Raw genomic sequence first — 17,674 nt, 5'->3', positions numbered from 1 at the left:
CTCAAACTCCTCCTCTCCTTACACCTTCCTGCTTTGTATAAGACTGATGAAGCCACTGTGTGGCGAAACATTTCTTCTATAAAGATTCCCATACCTGGACCTGGAGTTTACCTGGAAAGAGTTCCGGGGGTCAGCGCTCCAGCAGCCCGGTCTGTGACCAGGCCTCCTGGTGGATCAGAGCCTGATCAACCAGGCTGTTACTGCTGGCTGCACACAATCCAACGTACGAGTCACAGCCTGGCTGGTCAGGTACCGACTTTAGGTGCTTATCCAGTGTCTGCTTGAAGACAGTCAGGGATCTATTGGTAATCCCCCTTATGTATGCTGGGAGGCAGTTGAACAGTCTCGGGCCCCTGACACTTATTGTATAGTCTCTTAACGTGCTAGTGACACCCCTGCTTTTCATTGGGGGGATGTTGCTTCGTCTGCCAAGTCTTTTGCTTTCGTAGTGAGTGATTTTCGTGTTCAAGTTCGGTACTAGTCCCTCTAGGATTTTCCAGGTGTACATAATCATGTATCTCTCCCACCTGCGTTCCAGGGAATACAGGTTTAGGAACCTCAAGCGCTCCCAGTAATTTTTTTTTTTTTTTTATATTTTATTTAAGACCCATACAGTTTAACATAAAAATAAAGAAACAGTATAGAACCTAATCAAATGAACTGACAAACGGATTGTACTTACATGCTCGCAAGATATTACAACAAAAACTTATCTCAAGAACATAACTAAAAATAAAATTACATGTCACATGGTCATGAATTGACATATATACAAAACCTTGCATATATATAAATTGTACATATAAATGACATCTGACAAAGGTTCAATACACTTGAACATACAATATACAAAGAAGTTATATCAGTTAAATCCCATCCTTCACATTAATCAAAAAACCAAAACCTAACATCATAATCTGACTAGATAATCTACATACTTATCCCTAACAATACAGCTGAACGTATCCCAACTTACAAATAAACAGAAAAGAATACAGCTTAGAACACAATAACAAGCTCTATACTGTTACAATACACCCATATAAAACTTTCAGACAAATGGACTACGTCACTAAACTGTCTAGATATGTCTGTATACCATACAGACTAAAACTTAACATCAAGAACTTGCATGAACACCAAACCGGTATCAGGGTACAGACCTTAATTATAAACTTTAAAAAGAATCAATCATGCGTATATAAAGTATGACATAACGTCTGACCCATGACAAAGGCTCAATACAATAGAAAGAGATATATATTTATATATATACACATACACACTCACACACCCACACCCACATCCACACACACACACACACGTACACAAAAATTTTCACAAAATCACATTAATCATATGCACTGTATGCACAATGCAAAACAGGATATAAGTATCTCTCATCGTGCAAAAACCCAGCACGTAACATAAATACAAACTAAAACACACTGCATGTCGCAAATAACTTATTTCTCAAGAATCATGTTATACAAGACTGATACACATCATAATTATACATAAAAAATCTACTATATTATACCTACATTCTGAAAAGTGTTATATCTACCATAACGAGACCTTGAGCTCTACATCCACACTTGGATGCCATAAAGTCCCAATGAAAACCAGGAAACCATTCCAAACCCACATTCACAACACTCTCACGACCCCCCCCCCCCCAGGGAGGCGAGCCCGCTGTTGCCCCCTGACTCCCTCCAACCTATGAAGACCCCTTCATTCACTCATATCCAATCACAGATTTACGAGAATCCCTAACGTTAGCATTCTATACCCCTCTGAGAAAGCCTGATCCCACCTCCTCCCATACAACTCTCTGTTACGACACATCGTACTATAGAACGTTACCGCAAGAACCTTTCTTCTCTCCTCACTATCCCCTCTCCCCCTCATCACCCACGACATATATATATAATCTACCATGATATAATCTAAAGCTCTTATGACACCCTCGTCTAACCCACCCATATCTAGACTTAGAGCACGCAAAACCGTCACCCCACGGCCCCCCACCCTCTGAACCAACCTACTTAACCAGCACCTAACCTCCTCTAGCCCTTCACAAAAGTAAACTACATGGAACGCTGTCTCATCCCCTCCACAGATACCACACCCCCCACCCTCTACAACCTGTCTGTTTCGTAATATCTCACCAGACGGAAGGATCCCATGCAGAAAACGAAACATCACCTCACGCGCCCGAGGTTTTAACTTCAATTTACTAAATCTAAACCAAATACTCTTCCACGCATACATGGGGAACAAACCCTCAACTGGGACAACACACCTACCTACAAGTAACCTACACAAAACCCTTATACGAACCTTTCTCAGTTCCCTAACCAACATAACAGCCCTCAAAACTATTTCACATTCCCTCAACTCCATTCCTCGATACCACGTACCCAGCCTGTCGTGTATCCTTCCCAAACGCCCCGCGTTCACACCCTCACGCAACACTTCCCATTTAATGAACACACATTTAGCCCTCCGTCTCAAATCCAACAACCCCAACCCACCCTGACTTACAGGTAACATTACAACCTCCCTCCGTAACCAATCACAACGTGAACCCCATAAAAATTTGTACACCCGTCTTAGTATCCCCGCAATCGCTGTCCCTGTAATTGGGAACACAGCTGCAACATACCAAACCTTACTATACAATAAAATGTTCACGACTATCACTCGCTGTATCAGAGTTAGGTGCTGGGGTCTCAGAACACCTAGACGCCCCACGATCCTTTCCAATAACCCATCCGAATTTTCCTCCCGCGCCGCAACCATGTCATCCCTATAAATAATACCACAAATCTTTAAAGACACCGCCCATTCTTGAACAACATTACATCTCCCCCCCACACCCCCCACCCAAGAACCCAACCCCATGCACCTTGACTTCGCACTATTTACCTGCATACCCGTGGCACTTCCAAATAATTGCACCACCTCGTCCAACACACTCATTGACATCCCTGCACGAAAGAGAACAGTGGTGTCGTCAACATATCCAATTAACCCCGGCCAGGCCCTCCCACCCCCCACACTTCCCGCACATGGCGCACATAAACTACGGTCAACCATTCTATAAAAGGGGTCCTGGAAACACGCAAACAATATTTGGGACATGGGGCATCCCTGTCTAAGGCCTCTTCCCATAGCAATTTCCCTCCCCATACACCCATTAATCTGTATCCTCATTTTCGCCCCCTTGTACAACGTATTTACCCATTCGACTATTTCCTCCCCAAAACCCTGTCTCCTAAGTATAACCTGCAAAGCTCCCCTTTCCACTCTATCATATGCTCCCTGCCAGTCTAGAGCCAACAAAGCCGCCCCTCCACCCCCACCCTTAGCTTCCACAAAACTTCTCAGTATCCCATGTCCTTCAATCATCGACCTTCCCGGCAACCCGAACTGAGATTTTGACACCACCCTCTCCACTACACATTTGAACCTATTACCTAAAATTTTTGCAAACACCTTATAGTCTGCACACATCAGTGATATGGCTCGGTACTCCCGAAGGGTGGGCTGCCCCTTGACCTTCGGGACCAGCACTACTACTGCTGTTTCCTGCTTCTCCCCCAACTTACCCTTCTCCTTCATACTATTAAATAACCTAACTATAAATTCCTTTATCAACGCCCAATGTTGTAAATAAAATTCTACCGGGAGACCATCAATACCGGGAGCTTTCCCCTTCCTCATTCCCCTTAACGCATTCTCTATTTCCTCTGCCGTAATCTTCCCACCTAAAGCCTTTCGATCACTATTTCCTAAATTACACGTCACATACGTACACACCTTGTCCAATGCCCCGTCACCCACCCCCCCACTGTTCCAGTATTTCTCGTACCAAGCCTCCGCATACGCACACATTCCCTTCGTGGTTCGTATCTCCTGCCCTACTCTATAATTCCCAACCATCTCCGTTACCTCTAAACATGGTATAGCCGTCAGCGCCTGCCTTTGCTTTTGATGCCGCAAAACACACGCTGACGGCTTGTCGCCCCAAAGCACTTCCTCCACCCCTGCCTGCATCCTTACAGCTTGAAACCTTTCATTTTGCAACACCCTCAACCTCCCCTTTATTTCAGCTATTTCATCCATAGGAAAATTATTCCCACCCACCCCCCTCCCATAGCAAGCTCTTAACCTATCCTCTAAATAGTTAGCCAGTCCATATTTTAAATTATTAATACGTTTTCCTTCTCTCACATAAAACTTTCGAATCCTTTCCTTTGCGACACTATCCCACCATGTCACAATGTCATCCACTCCCTGTTCTTCCACACTAAGCTCCCTCCATAGGACTGAAAACCCCTCCAACCCCTCCTCATCTCCTAACACACTTATGTTCAATTTCCAATAACTTCTATATATGTCCGCGAGCGTCCCCCACCCAACCTCCACCACCACTGCCCTATGATCTGACATTGTAGTCTCAACAGTACTGAAAGATTTCACGTTCACTCCCTGAGAAAGGTACACTCTATCTAGTCTCGCAGCATAACCACTCCTAACAAACGTATATTCAGTCTCCCACACCGCTCCCCCAAAGGCATCACGTAACCTAACATCCCTTAATAAATCCCTAAGAGCCACAGACATATATCCAGCTCCTCTTGGGTCCACATCAGCCACCCTGATTACACTATTCCAGTCCCCACCAACTATCGCCACCTCTGGCAGTGCACTTAAGAAAAACACAAGATCCTCACACACAAAATCATTCTTTACCTTTATGTTATTTTCTGCCGGCGCATACACACTCACAAAAGACACACGCTTACCCATCCACCACCCATCCACACGCAACACCCTCCCTCCCCCTCCTCCCTCGCTTCTCTGCAAAACAAACGGGCTCGTCTCCCTTATTAAAATTCCCACACCACCTTTTAGACGGGGAGATGGCAGGGTAACTACCCGAAATCCTGCCACCTCCAACACCCTACCCTCTTTGAAATTGTGCTCCTGCAGGAACACAACATCCACTCTAGATTTATTCAGAAAATTACGAAACCAATCTCTCTTCATACCGCTACATAACCCATTAACATTTACAGACATACACCTAAGGCCTATTATAGTTTCCACCCCTGCTTCCTCTCATCACTCTTTACAACTCCAGAGCTTGAATTTACGTTCAACACCTTCAGAGTGCTCTCTTTCCCTCCCCCCTTCTTCCGGTGCCTCCTATCATGGCTACCACCACCTACACCACTACCCTCACACTTGACCTCAGTCTTTTTCCCAGGCCTTTGTGCAGGCGTAAGGACGTCATCAGAATCTGATGTTGCCGCCCTCTTTCTCGTGACAGTCATGTTACACATATCTTGATCAGATGTTACCTCTCGATGAACCTCCACCTCCACCTGAGAATGGTGTAATGAGTCAATGGATGACTCCAAACCACCATCACGTCCCAAATTATCATGTCTCAGACTTTCTGGAAGCGACGATTCTCCAATGACATCACGCTCAGATGTAACATCCCTCTCTGGTGGTGACAACGTCTTCAACACCTCCACCAATTCCTCCTCAATCTCATGAACCTTCTCTTGTACTTGCTGCTCCTCCCTATCCACAGGAGACGACACCTGATCAGGCAGTTGGGGGCGGGACTCCAACTCACCACCAGTCCTGTGTGCCCGATCCACTATCTCACTCCACAAAACACCACGCCCTCCTTCCGATGTTTGTTCCTCACCTGCCACCTTTGAAGCAGGGGCTGCGACATCCACCACAGGTCCAGGCACATGTCTTCGCTTGTCACAGGTCGCCGCTATGTGATCATACTCACCACATAGGCGGCACGTACGTCGTTGTCCTGGGTACATTACCATTACCTGCGTCCTGAAATCTTGTAGGTACACATAGGATGGTATTTGGTGCCTCAAAGTCATTTTGAGGTTGAAAGAACCCTCTGGAAAACCAGCATAGGCTCCTGCCGCCCACGTACCATGTTGAGCATAATGCACCGTCCCATACTTCTCAAAAACTTTCCTTATATCTGCCTCGTCCGCCTCAAAGGGAACGTTGCGTAACTTGATCCACGTATAATACCGTGAAACATCTATCATTCTTACAGTGACAGCTGGTGTAACGTTAAGACTCACGTCCTGAAACCTGGTGATTAACGATTCATAAACCGTTGCAGTTAGCAGTTTGACGAAAATTCGTTGTCCTCCGTTCAATGCTACACCATACAAGTCACAATCTTGTACTCCATAAGTCTCCCGTATGATCTTTGGCAATAATACTTGCGCAGAACTGGTCGTTATCGTTCCTTTAAGTAGCTCGATGCCTACAGTATTTATCCTTCGTCTCAGACTAACCGCCATCTTGACGATCACAGTGCACCTAAGTTGTTAGCCGAGGTGTGACAGCACCACTTCACACCACTGCAGCCAGGTAACTGACAAGGGCGCTCGCCTACACACAGCAGAGGGGTGCAGAGCACTACCGCACACTACCATGGTCAGGCAGCGAATTCCGACAGTCTCGGGCCCCTGACACTTATTGTATAGTCTCTTAACGTGCTAGTGACACCCCTGCTTTTCATTGATGTTGCTTCGTCTGCCAAGTCTTTTGCTTTCGTAGTGAGTGATTTTCGTGTTCAAGTTCGGTACTAGTCCCTCTAGGATTTTCCAGGTGTACATAATCATGTATCTCTCCCACCTGCGTTCCAGGGAATACAGGTTTAGGAACCTCAAGCGCTCCCAGTAAGACCCATACAGTTTAACATAAAAATAAAGAAACAGTATAGAACCTAATCAAATGAACTGACAAACGGATTGTACTTACATGCTCGCAAGATATTACAACAAAAACTTATCTCAAGAACATAACTAAAAATAAAATTACATGTCACATGGTCATGAATTGACATATATACAAAACCTTGCATATATATAAATTGTACATATAAATGACATCTGACAAAGGTTCAATACACTTGAACATACAATATACAAAGAAGTTATATCAGTTAAATCCCATCCTTCACATTAATCAAAAAACCAAAACCTAACATCATAATCTGACTAGATAATCTACATACTTATCCCTAACAATACAGCTGAACGTATCCCAACTTACAAATAAACAGAAAAGAATACAGCTTAGAACACAATAACAAGCTCTATACTGTTACAATACACCCATATAAAACTTTCAGACAAATGGACTACGTCACTAAACTGTCTAGATATGTCTGTATACCATACAGACTAAAACTTAACATCAAGAACTTGCATGAACACCAAACCGGTATCAGGGTACAGACCTTAATTATAAACTTTAAAAAGAATCAATCATGCGTATATAAAGTATGACATAACGTCTGACCCATGACAAAGGCTCAATACAATAGAAAGAGATATATATTTATATATATACACATACACACTCACACACCCACACCCACATCCACACACACACCCACACGTACACAAAAATTTTCACAAAATCACATTAATCATATGCACTGTATGCACAATGCAAAACAGGATATAAGTATCTCTCATCGTGCAAAAACCCAGCACGTAACATAAATACAAACTAAAACACACTGCATGTCGCAAATAACTTATTTCTCAAGAATCATGTTATACAAGACTGATACACATCATAATTATACATAAAAAATCTACTATATTATACCTACATTCTGAAAAGTGTTATATCTACCATAACGAGACCTTGAGCTCTACATCCACACTTGGATGCCATAAAGTCCCAATGAAAACCAGGAAACCATTCCAAACCCACATTCACAACACTCTCACGACCCCCCCCCCCCCAGGGAGGCGAGCCCGCTGTTGCCCCCTGACTCCCTCCAACCTATGAAGACCCCTTCATTCACTCATATCCAATCACAGATTTACGAGAATCCCTAACGTTAGCATTCTATACCCCTCTGAGAAAGCCTGATCCCACCTCCTCCCATACAACTCTCTGTTACGACACATCGTACTATAGAACGTTACCGCAAGAACCTTTCTTCTCTCCTCACTATCCCCTCTCCCCCTCATCACCCACGACATATATATATAATCTACCATGATATAATCTAAAGCTCTTATGACACCCTCGTCTAACCCACCCATATCTAGACTTAGAGCACGCAAAACCGTCACCCCACGGCCCCCCACCCTCTGAACCAACCTACTTAACCAGCACCTAACCTCCTCTAGCCCTTCACAAAAGTAAACTACATGGAACGCTGTCTCATCCCCTCCACAGATACCACACCCCCCACCCTCTACAACCTGTCTGTTTCGTAATATCTCACCAGACGGAAGGATCCCATGCAGAAAACGAAACATCACCTCACGCGCCCGAGGTTTTAACTTCAATTTACTAAATCTAAACCAAATACTCTTCCACGCATACATGGGGAACAAACCCTCAACTGGGACAACACACCTACCTACAAGTAACCTACACAAAACCCTTATACGAACCTTTCTCAGTTCCCTAACCAACATAACAGCCCTCAAAACTATTTCACATTCCCTCAACTCCATTCCTCGATACCACGTACCCAGCCTGTCGTGTATCCTTCCCAAACGCCCCGCGTTCACACCCTCACGCAACACTTCCCATTTAATGAACACACATTTAGCCCTCCGTCTCAAATCCAACAACCCCAACCCACCCTGACTTACAGGTAACATTACAACCTCCCTCCGTAACCAATCACAACGTGAACCCCATAAAAATTTGTACACCCGTCTTAGTATCCCCGCAATCGCTGTCCCTGTAATTGGGAACACAGCTGCAACATACCAAACCTTACTATACAATAAAATGTTCACGACTATCACTCGCTGTATCAGAGTTAGGTGCTGGGGTCTCAGAACACCTAGACGCCCCACGATCCTTTCCAATAACCCATCCGAATTTTCCTCCCGCGCCGCAACCATGTCATCCCTATAAATAATACCACAAATCTTTAAAGACACCGCCCATTCTTGAACAACATTACATCTCCCCCCCACACCCCCCACCCAAGAACCCAACCCCATGCACCTTGACTTCGCACTATTTACCTGCATACCCGTGGCACTTCCAAATAATTGCACCACCTCGTCCAACACACTCATTGACATCCCTGCACGAAAGAGAACAGTGGTGTCGTCAACATATCCAATTAACCCCGGCCAGGCCCTCCCACCCCCCACACTTCCCGCACATGGCGCACATAAACTACGGTCAACCATTCTATAAAAGGGGTCCTGGAAACACGCAAACAATATTTGGGACATGGGGCATCCCTGTCTAAGGCCTCTTCCCATAGCAATTTCCCTCCCCATACACCCATTAATCTGTATCCTCATTTTCGCCCCCTTGTACAACGTATTTACCCATTCGACTATTTCCTCCCCAAAACCCTGTCTCCTAAGTATAACCTGCAAAGCTCCCCTTTCCACTCTATCATATGCTCCCTGCCAGTCTAGAGCCAACAAAGCCGCCCCTCCACCCCCACCCTTAGCTTCCACAAAACTTCTCAGTATCCCATGTCCTTCAATCATCGACCTTCCCGGCAACCCGAACTGAGATTTTGACACCACCCTCTCCACTACACATTTGAACCTATTACCTAAAATTTTTGCAAACACCTTATAGTCTGCACACATCAGTGATATGGCTCGGTACTCCCGAAGGGTGGGCTGCCCCTTGACCTTCGGGACCAGCACTACTACTGCTGTTTCCTGCTTCTCCCCCAACTTACCCTTCTCCTTCATACTATTAAATAACCTAACTATAAATTCCTTTATCAACGCCCAATGTTGTAAATAAAATTCTACCGGGAGACCATCAATACCGGGAGCTTTCCCCTTCCTCATTCCCCTTAACGCATTCTCTATTTCCTCTGCCGTAATCTTCCCACCTAAAGCCTTTCGATCACTATTTCCTAAATTACACGTCACATACGTACACACCTTGTCCAATGCCCCGTCACCCACCCCCCCACTGTTCCAGTATTTCTCGTACCAAGCCTCCGCATACGCACACATTCCCTTCGTGGTTCGTATCTCCTGCCCTACTCTATAATTCCCAACCATCTCCGTTACCTCTAAACATGGTATAGCCGTCAGCGCCTGCCTTTGCTTTTGATGCCGCAAAACACACGCTGACGGCTTGTCGCCCCAAAGCACTTCCTCCACCCCTGCCTGCATCCTTACAGCTTGAAACCTTTCATTTTGCAACACCCTCAACCTCCCCTTTATTTCAGCTATTTCATCCATAGGAAAATTATTCCCACCCACCCCCCTCCCATAGCAAGCTCTTAACCTATCCTCTAAATAGTTAGCCAGTCCATATTTTAAATTATTAATACGTTTTCCTTCTCTCACATAAAACTTTCGAATCCTTTCCTTTGCGACACTATCCCACCATGTCACAATGTCATCCACTCCCTGTTCTTCCACACTAAGCTCCCTCCATAGGACTGAAAACCCCTCCAACCCCTCCTCATCTCCTAACACACTTATGTTCAATTTCCAATAACTTCTATATATGTCCGCGAGCGTCCCCCACCCAACCTCCACCACCACTGCCCTATGATCTGACATTGTAGTCTCAACAGTACTGAAAGATTTCACGTTCACTCCCTGAGAAAGGTACACTCTATCTAGTCTCGCAGCATAACCACTCCTAACAAACGTATATTCAGTCTCCCACACCGCTCCCCCAAAGGCATCACGTAACCTAACATCCCTTAATAAATCCCTAAGAGCCACAGACATATATCCAGCTCCTCTTGGGTCCACATCAGCCACCCTGATTACACTATTCCAGTCCCCACCAACTATCGCCACCTCTGGCAGTGCACTTAAGAAAAACACAAGATCCTCACACACAAAATCATTCTTTACCTTTATGTTATTTTCTGCCGGCGCATACACACTCACAAAAGACACACGCTTACCCATCCACCACCCATCCACACGCAACACCCTCCCTCCCCCTCCTCCCTCGCTTCTCTGCAAAACAAACGGGCTCGTCTCCCTTATTAAAATTCCCACACCACCTTTTAGACGGGGAGATGGCAGGGTAACTACCCGAAATCCTGCCACCTCCAACACCCTACCCTCTTTGAAATTGTGCTCCTGCAGGAACACAACATCCACTCTAGATTTATTCAGAAAATTACGAAACCAATCTCTCTTCATACCGCTACATAACCCATTAACATTTACAGACATACACCTAAGGCCTATTATAGTTTCCACCCCTGCTTCCTCTCATCACTCTTTACAACTCCAGAGCTTGAATTTACGTTCAACACCTTCAGAGTGCTCTCTTTCCCTCCCCCCTTCTTCCGGTGCCTCCTATCATGGCTACCACCACCTACACCACTACCCTCACACTTGACCTCAGTCTTTTTCCCAGGCCTTTGTGCAGGCGTAAGGACGTCATCAGAATCTGATGTTGCCGCCCTCTTTCTCGTGACAGTCATGTTACACATATCTTGATCAGATGTTACCTCTCGATGAACCTCCACCTCCACCTGAGAATGGTGTAATGAGTCAATGGATGACTCCAAACCACCATCACGTCCCAAATTATCATGTCTCAGACTTTCTGGAAGCGACGATTCTCCAATGACATCACGCTCAGATGTAACATCCCTCTCTGGTGGTGACAACGTCTTCAACACCTCCACCAATTCCTCCTCAATCTCATGAACCTTCTCTTGTACTTGCTGCTCCTCCCTATCCACAGGAGACGACACCTGATCAGGCAGTTGGGGGCGGGACTCCAACTCACCACCAGTCCTGTGTGCCCGATCCACTATCTCACTCCACAAAACACCACGCCCTCCTTCCGATGTTTGTTCCTCACCTGCCACCTTTGAAGCAGGGGCTGCGACATCCACCACAGGTCCAGGCACATGTCTTCGCTTGTCACAGGTCGCCGCTATGTGATCATACTCACCACATAGGCGGCACGTACGTCGTTGTCCTGGGTACATTACCATTACCTGCGTCCTGAAATCTTGTAGGTACACATAGGATGGTATTTGGTGCCTCAAAGTCATTTTGAGGTTGAAAGAACCCTCTGGAAAACCAGCATAGGCTCCTGCCGCCCACGTACCATGTTGAGCATAATGCACCGTCCCATACTTCTCAAAAACTTTCCTTATATCTGCCTCGTCCGCCTCAAAGGGAACGTTGCGTAACTTGATCCACGTATAATACCGTGAAACATCTATCATTCTTACAGTGACAGCTGGTGTAACGTTAAGACTCACGTCCTGAAACCTGGTGATTAACGATTCATAAACCGTTGCAGTTAGCAGTTTGACGAAAATTCGTTGTCCTCCGTTCAATGCTACACCATACAAGTCACAATCTTGTACTCCATAAGTCTCCCGTATGATCTTTGGCAATAATACTTGCGCAGAACTGGTCGTTATCGTTCCTTTAAGTAGCTCGATGCCTACAGTATTTATCCTTCGTCTCAGACTAACCGCCATCTTGACGATCACAGTGCACCTAAGTTGTTAGCCGAGGTGTGACAGCACCACTTCACACCACTGCAGCCAGGTAACTGACAAGGGCGCTCGCCTACACACAGCAGAGGGGTGCAGAGCACTACCGCACACTACCATGGTCAGGCAGCGAATTCCGACAGTCTCGGGCCCCTGACACTTATTGTATAGTCTCTTAACGTGCTAGTGACACCCCTGCTTTTCATTGGGGGGATGTTGCTTCGTCTGCCAAGTCTTTTGCTTTCGTAGTGAGTGATTTTCGTGTTCAAGTTCGGTACTAGTCCCTCTAGGATTTTCCAGGTGTACATAATCATGTATCTCTCCCACCTGCGTTCCAGGGAATACAGGTTTAGGAACCTCAAGCGCTCCCAGTAATTGAGGTGTTTTATCTCCGTTATGCGCGCTGTGAAGGTTCTCTATACATTTTCTAGGTCGGCAATTTCACCTGCCTTGAAAGGTGCTGTTAGTGTGCAGCAATATGTTGCATAAGTGTGTCAATTCTTCAAAAAACAACCGGTTACAGTGGGACAGGAGCAGTAGAACAAGAGAATGGTATAACTGAAGTAGTAGGCTTAATGTGTCTTCCTCGGTATACCATACCAATCCAAGCATATTATTACTACCAGGGTTTAGCGCTTCATTTTATAATAATGCAGATCTATAACCCACTATGATAACATGAACGTAGATAAGTATGTTTATGGAGCAACTTGCAATGTGAACACTGATGTTGTAGTGGCCAGACTTAGGCTTGGTTACAAGTACTGACTGATGTTGTAGTGGCCAGGCTTAGGCTTGGTTACAAGTACTGACTGATGTTGTAGTGGTCAGGCTTAGGCTTGGTTACAAGTACTGACTGATGTTGTAGTGGCCAGGCTTAGGCTTGGTTACAAGTACTGACTGATGTTGTAGTGGCCAGGCTTAGGCTTGGTTACAAGTACTGACTGATGTTGTAGTGGCCAGGCTTAGGCTTGGTTACAAGTACTGACTGATGTTGTAGTGGCCAGGCTTAGGCTTGGTTACAAGTACTGACTGATGTTGTAGTGGCCAGGCTTAGGCTTTTTTACAAGTACTGACTGATGTTGTAGTGGTCAGGCTTAGGCTTGGTTACAAGTACTGACTGATGTTGTAGTGGTCAGGCTTAGGCTTGGTTACAAGTACTGACTGATGTTGTAGTGGCCAGGCTTAGGCTTGGTTACAAGTACTGACTGATGTTGTAGTGGTCAGGCTTAGGCTTGGTTACAAGTACTGACTGATGTTGTAGTGGCCAGGCTTAGGCTTTTTTACAAGTACTGACTGATGTTGTAGTGGTCAGGCTTAGGCTTGGTTACAAGTACTGACTGATGTTGTAGTGGTCAGGCTTAGGCTTGGTTACAAGTACTGACTGATGTTGTAGTGGCCAGGCTTAGGCTTGGTTACAAGTACTGACTGATGTTGTAGTGGCCAGGCTTAGGCTTGGTTACAAGTACTGACTGATGTTGTAGTGGCCAGGCTTAGGCTTGGTTACAAGTACTGACTGATGTTGTAGTGGTCAGGCTTAGGCTTGGTTACAAGTACTGACTGATGTTGTAGTGGCCAGGTTTAGGCTTGGTTACAAGTACTGACTGATGTTGTAGTGGCCAGGCTTAGGCTTGGTTACAAGTACTGACTGATGTTGTAGTTGCCAGGCTTAGGCTTGGTTACAAGTACTGACTGATGTTGTAGTGGCCAGGCTTAGGCTTGGTTACAAGTACTGACTGATGTTGTAGTGGTATGGCTTAGGCTTGGTTACAAGTACTGACTGATGGGTAATACAGAGACAGACAATATAATAACCTATGTGACATGTCAAGATATCTTATTAATGAAAATAAGATACCAGATATACTAAGCAAATTTCCTAAATTTGCTTGTAACAGATAAGTGAACTATAGATATGTAGATATAAATCCATATGTATTCCTGTTAACCCTTTGGGGCCTAGTTCCTAGGCCTTTTGTGTATCCATATGCTCTCGCGCTACCGTCCACAGGATGGATATGGGGTGCACAATAAACTAGCCACTTCGGTGGCAAAATCTAAAAAAAAAATCTAATCTGAATTCTCTTGTTGCCACCTCCCTAGTTAAGAACGACAATAAACTTGTTGAACTAGGCATAAGAATTAACTTGGCGTCTACATTGCAAACTGAACTGTTTGCAATCCTAATGGCGCTAAAGCTAACTTATGACACCGAGCTTGAGTCGATCATCATTACTGATTCTGTGTCATCACTGAATGCTCTTGACTCGTATAATGACTCCAACAACATGCTCATTGGAGAAGCCAAGTATAGATACTCAAAAATCAGGGACAAAGGAATTAATGTACAATTGCTATGTATCCCATGTATCGATGTATGCACAAGGCTTATTCCTCTAAGAAAAAGGAGTAGATGTAAAATAGAAAGAGACAGGCGCTCCATTTACAGGCGACGGAAAAGAATAACAGAGCGGCTAAAAGAGGTCAATATATCTGAAATGCGTAGGGAGACACTGGTCAGAGAAATAGCAAGCATCGAACTCAAGCTAAAGGAATCTTGTAGGAGTCAGGAATCGCGGGAAGAACTAAAAGCCATAAAGGAAATCGAAAGAAACCCAAAGTATTTCTTCTATGCCAAATCAAAGTCGAGAACAACGTCCAGTATTGGGCCCCTACTTAAACAAGATGGGTCCTACACAGATGACAGCAAGGAAATGAGTGAGCTACTCAAGTCCCAATATGACTCAGTTTTTAGCAAGCCGCTAACCAGACTGAGAGTCGAAGATCAAAATGAATTTTTTATGAGAGCCACAAAATTTGGTTAACAGAAGCCTATCCGATGTTATCCTGACGCCCCCTCAAGGAAGGTTCCTTGATGTTGGTGAGGGGCTCTTGATTTAGGGAATTGGATCTGTGCTCCAGTTCCCCGAATTAAGCCGAATGCCTTCCACATCCCCCCCCCAGGCGCTGTATAATCTTCCGGGTTTAGCGCTTCCCCCTTGATTATAATAATAATATCCTGACGCCAAATGACTTCGAACAGTCGATAAATGACATGCCCATGCACTCTGCCCCAGGGCCAGACTCATGGAACTCCGTGTTCATCAAGAACTGCAAGAAGCCCCTATCACGAGCCTTTTCCATCCTATGGAGAGGGAGCATGGACACGGGGGTCGTCCCACAGTTACTAAAAACGACAGACATAGCCCCACTCCACAAAGGGGGCAGTAAAGCAACAGCAAAGAACTACAGACCGATAGCACTAACATCCCATATCATAAAAATCTTTGAAAGGGTCCTAAGAAGCAAGATCACCACCCATCTAGAAACACATCAGTTACACAACCCAGGGCAACATGGGTTTAGAACAGGTCGCTCCTGTCTGTCTCAACTATTGGATCACTACAACAAGGTCCTAAATGCACTAGAAGATAAAAAGAATGCAGATGTAATATATACAGACTTTGCAAAAGCCTTCGACAAGTGTGACCATGGCGTAATAGCGCACAAAATGCGTGCTAAAGGAATAACAGGAAAAGTCGGTCGATGGATCTATAATTTCCTCACTAACAGAACACAGAGAGTAGTCGTCAACAGAGTGAAGTCCGTGGCAGCTACGGTGAAAAGCTCTGTTCCACAAGGCACAGTACTCGCTCCCATCTTGTTCCTCATCCTCATATCCGACATAGACAAGGATGTCAGCCACAGCACAGTGTCTTCCTTTGCAGATGACACCCGAATCTGCATGACAGTGTCTTCCATTGCAGACACTGCAAGGCTCCAGGTGGACATCAACCGAATCTTTCAGTGGGCTGCAGAAAACAATTCTTTTTGATTATAATAGCTGTATAGCCCTTGTGGCTTAGCGCTTCTTTTTGATTATAATAATAATAATTTGATTATAATAATAATAATGCAGAAAACAATATGAAGTTCAACGATGAGAAATTTCAATTACTCAGATATAGTAAACACGAGGAAATTAAATCTTCATCAGAGTACAAAACAAATTCTGGCCACAAAATAGAGCGAAACACCAACGTCAAAGACCTGGGAGTGATCATGTCGGAGGATCTCACCTTCAAGGACCATAACATTGTATCAATCGCATCTGTTAGAAAAATGACAGGATGGATAATGAGAACCTTCAAAACTAGGGAGGCCAAGCCCATGATGACACTCTTCAGGTCACTTGTTCTATCTAGGCTGGAATATTGCTGCACACTAACAGCACCTTTCAAGGCAGGTGAAATTGCTGACCTAGAAAATGTACAGAGAACCTTCTCGGCGCGCATAACGGAGATAAAACACCTCAATTACTGGGAGCGCTTGAGGTTCCTAAAACTGTATTCCCTGGAACGCAGGCAGGAGAGATACATGATTATATACACCTGGAAAATCCTAGAGGGACTAGTACCGAACTTGCACACGAAAATCACTCACTACGAAAGCAAAAGACTTGGCAGACGATGCAACATCCCCCCAATGAAAAGCAGGGGTGTCACTAGCACGTTAAGAGACCATACAATAAGTGTCAGGGGCCCGAGACTGTTCAACTGCCTCCCAGCATACATAAGGGGGATTACCAACAGACCCCTGGCAGTCTTCAAGCTGGCACTGGACAAGCGCCTAAAGTCGGTTCCTGACCAGCCGGGCTGTGGCTCGTACGTTGGTTTGCGTGCAGCCAGCAGCAACAGCCTGGTTGATCAGGCTCTGATCCACCAGGAGGCCTGGTCACAGACCGGGCCGCGGGGGCGTTGACCCCCGGAACTCTCTCCAGGTAAACTCCAGAAGGAGAATGTAGAATATAACTTTGGTATATCTGTGTCTAGCATTAGGAATAATATTAGGAGAGAAGTAAATAATGAAAATAATTGTTATATGAATGCAGTTAGATACCTGAGTAGATCTATAACCCACTGTGATAACATGAACATAGATAAGCATGTTTATGGAGCAACTTGCAATGTGAACAGACTGACTGATGTTGTAGTGGCCAGGCTTAGGCTTGGTTCATACACAAATAACCCGCACATAGAAGGCTTGGTTACAAGTACTTCTGGCAGTTTGGGAGACAGACATGATGATTAAACTAAATGTAAATCATGTGATCAGGCATATGGTCACTGTCTTGAACACTATATGCTT

This window comes from Cherax quadricarinatus, chromosome 30 (assembly GCF_038502225.1).
Source record: "Cherax quadricarinatus isolate ZL_2023a chromosome 30, ASM3850222v1, whole genome shotgun sequence".
NCBI lineage: Eukaryota > Metazoa > Arthropoda > Malacostraca > Decapoda > Parastacidae > Cherax > Cherax quadricarinatus.
This window is presented reverse-complemented; position numbering follows the sequence as displayed.